Raw genomic sequence first — 3,369 nt, 5'->3', positions numbered from 1 at the left:
CTAATGTTGATGGGATGGGGACACTGTTGGCTAGCGCTGGATAGAGATCGGGCCTAGGGATTGGGCCCAGTACCGAGTTACGAGATTATCATTGGGCCGAGCCCAATGGAATTAGTATGGTCCACAGCCCCCCAAGTTGGATGATCGCAAGGGCGAGCATTCGAGCTTGGGATGCATAGCCAAAATGATGATAGTGCTTTGAACATTCTGACATTCCTTAGGCTCGAGCCAAGCTTAATGGCTCTAGGGGTCGCTTTCAATGTTTTGACAAATGGTACGGATGGTCCCAAAATTAAAAACACCAAGCCTAGGAGATGAGATGGTGTGTTGTAGGTCAGAGAGGTGTCCTTCCACCTTCAATGTGCAACAAGTGGCATGATTATAGTGGACGATTGGTGACACTTGAATCCTATATGTCGGATGCACTGTACAGCGTTGATTCATCTTTGCAGATGGTCCTAAATCACAGCCGTTGAGCAATATCGATATCAAGGTTTCTTTTCCTGCTTCCCTACCTCATTTTTCGCATTTGCTTCTAATTTCTAAACTCTAGTTCTCTAAGAGCTTCTGCATCTTCCTACCTTCGATCACTCGTGTGCTTCCAGGTTGGGTCAAGTTCTCCATTCACCCCTCTCCTATAGATTCTGCTTGCTACACAAGTAACTCCTCGAATCTGATTCTTTTGATTCTTCTCCCTTTTTCTCTTTTTGTTATTATTGTCTGTCGGTTATTGAGCATTATGGAGTTCGGGGAGCGAATCTGGGGAGGGGAGTGATTCCATGATTGTTGTAGAAGAGCTCCCAACGAGGAATTTGATACCTATGCAGAGGGTTAGTCGTCGAGCTTTTCTAGTTGAGCTTAAAGGAGTGATTCAAAGTATAGATCAGGGCATTCAAAACATAGTTCGAAGTAAGCATGGGGTATCGACTTCTGACAGTTTCTCTGGTTCCCCTAGGGATAGCGTAAGTACTACATCCATGGCTAGGTCACCTTCAAGTCCACCTTCTAGTGCGAGTGGCGATTATAACTAGGTGAGTGAGAACATAGCCAAGATTGCCTCGATATACAACTCCCTTTGTTTTATTGTTCGAACGATACAAGGCAAAAGAAAAATATCGAAAAGATCCAAGATTTAGGTTGTGTATGGTTTTTCAGAAAATATTTGCTCGGAAAGTGTTTTCAGGTTTTCTTGTGTTTGGTACTAAGAAAATATCAGAGTCAACAAAAAACACTTTTTAATCAATGGAGAGTAATTTCCTAAAACTATAACAAAAATCAGAAAATGACTTCCTAAGTTGAAATCAAGAATTCACTATCCAAATCTACAAAATCGGTCAAATCGCCATCGTCATCCATTCAATGACTCTTCCTGCATTGCTGCCTCTATCTGTCGAGCTCCACTTGCATTTCCATCTCCGTCCTTCTTCGCCTAAATCACCATATCTACCCTTTTCTACCTCTATCCGTTGAGTTCTTCCTACATCGCTGTCTCCATCTATCTTCGGCCAAATTTATCCTTCTCAGTCTATGTGTGCATCGTTGTCTCTGCCTCTTATCATCACTATCTTGCTCCGCCTTTAACCAACCACCATCTACCCTCTAGCCCTCTATCTAGCTCTCTCTGTGTCTCTCTCTCTATCATTCACTCTTTTATATTTATATATATATATGATATTACTATGCTTTAATCTTTATTGTTATTATGTATTTATTATTTTTTTATCTTTATGATATAGATTTGATGATAAGTGTTGCACCTAAGATCGAAAATTCCTTTCGAAAAGAGGTTCTCTCGGAAAGACCTTTCCGAAAGGAATGGTTCTTTCCGAAATGATTCTTTCAGAAAGGACTACTTCAAAAAAGGGTCTTTCTCTTCGAAAGAAAGCAGGACCTATCTGCATATGCCCCCCATCCATTTGCACCTGTAATCACGGTGAACTCTATAAAAGTCAAATTACAGAACTCAGAATGGGACTTTTGGTAATCATTTGCCACCCTAACTTTTCTTTCTGAATCTTTGGTTTTATTTCGATAAGACATTTTCTCTCGGTACCTAACTTAAGCATCGGAGGGTCTTTGTGGGTGGAAATCTCCCGTGAGCCTTCTGACCTTTCGTTGGTTGTTCGCAGTTCTTTTCGAAAGCCCTGCATCGTCCTTTCCAAGAAAGGTCCCCAAACTCTCTTCAAAAGCCCCGCATCATCCTTTTCGAGAGAGGTCCCAAACTCTCTCCAAAAGCCCCGCATCGTCCTTTTCAAGAGAGGTCCCAAACTCTTCCTAAAAGCTTTTTAACTTTCTTTTCGAGAGGCACCAACTGACCCTTCAGGAAGCCCCTAGTCCTTTCAAAAAGAACCCTTTAGGAAGCCTGATGCTTTCAGAAAGACCCTTTCGAGAAGCCTCTGATCCTTTGGTTGGCCAACTGTTAGTGATGTCGGAATCTTCCATTACAGTTCTTCTTGTTTTATAAAAATTCTAATTGTTGTATTTTTTGCAACAACAATAAGGGAAAAAAATATTTTAATTTTCTAAATCCTAGCCAAATACTGAAAATGATTTTCTAGCAATATTTTTAGGTTATAACCAAACAGAAAGCACATTTTAGGAAAATACTTTTTAAGAAATTATCTTTCAAGAAAACACTTTTCTCCAAACAAATTGAGCCTTTACATTGGTCCTACCATTGTAGGATGGTTTACCAGGTAATTTGTTAAAACTGTTAGGTTTTTTAGTCTTTTCACTTGTTGGGGAATCTGATCCGAATCTCAATATCCTTCCTCATTGCTTTCTATTTCTATTTCTAATTGGAGAAAAGCTAAAGAAAAATTTTGCAACTGAAAAGATGGGAGAGTAGAAAGCAGGAAGAAAGTGAGAGAAATTTGCTTGATGTATCTCTCTTTATTGGAAGTGAAGGCTTGTTTGGTCATTCATGGTAGATCTGTCATCTGAATTGGGTACAGAAAGAGAGGTAGGTAAATGGAGATCACATCATCATTTCTGCATTTTCCTACAATCATAGTTTAGTTACCTTTACCTAACAAGAAATCCTTCCCTAGCTAGCTTAGTCTACGTATTATTTGTAATTAGAATCTCAAATCCAAAAATAGATTGAATTCCTTCTTCTCTTTTACCATCACTATTATATATATAGATATGGTTAGCTATATGACAAACTTCGCTGAAGACGATTGAAGTTCTGGTCATTGCGCAACCTTGACATTCAATTCATTCTGTGGTTTAACTGAAAATACAAAGCTGCTTCCATGAAGAAGAACGAACTAGCGGAATGCCAAATATTGAGCTGATGAACTGAGTTGACCAGCAAATATTTGGTGCGTAATTGGAGTGGATTTAATGTGGGATTAGGCTAGGAGG

This window comes from Diospyros lotus, chromosome 9 (assembly GCF_014633365.1).
Source record: "Diospyros lotus cultivar Yz01 chromosome 9, ASM1463336v1, whole genome shotgun sequence".
NCBI classification, from domain to species: Eukaryota; Viridiplantae; Streptophyta; class Magnoliopsida; order Ericales; family Ebenaceae; genus Diospyros; species Diospyros lotus.
The sequence above is the reverse complement of the archived record's forward strand: the minus strand, read 5'-3'. Positions refer to the sequence as shown.